Source organism: Apis dorsata, unplaced genomic scaffold (genome assembly GCF_000469605.1).
Source record: "Apis dorsata unplaced genomic scaffold, Apis dorsata 1.3 scaffold_643, whole genome shotgun sequence".
In the NCBI taxonomy this organism is placed as follows: domain Eukaryota; kingdom Metazoa; phylum Arthropoda; class Insecta; order Hymenoptera; family Apidae; genus Apis; species Apis dorsata.
The window spans coordinates 1577-1813 of NW_006263834.1; the positions used below are offsets into that span (position 1 = coordinate 1577).

Consider the following 237-nt stretch of genomic DNA (forward strand, 5'->3'; position numbering starts at 1 on the left):
TATTACGATGATTTTATTATTATTGCTATTATATTATTAGTCGTCTTTATTGTCATTTATTATTATTCTTTATTATTATGATTATTATTAACATCGCAATTATTATTAATGTTATCATTACCATTCTGTTGCCCGGAGGCTAATCACAGAGCGAGAATTTTTGCGTTTTTCGTCGCCGCCGGGCATTGGCCGGGCTCTTCTCTCTCTCTCTCTCTCTCTCTCTCTCTCTCTCTCTCT

At 35.0% G+C, this 237-nt stretch overlaps 1 long non-coding RNA gene across 1 annotated transcript in view; it reads left to right on the forward strand.

Annotated features, from left to right (window-relative positions):
• LOC116186378 overlaps window positions 1-237 on the forward strand; it is a 20084-nt gene that overhangs the window by 424 nt on the left and 19423 nt on the right. The gene's annotated exons all lie outside the window — the stretch shown is intronic.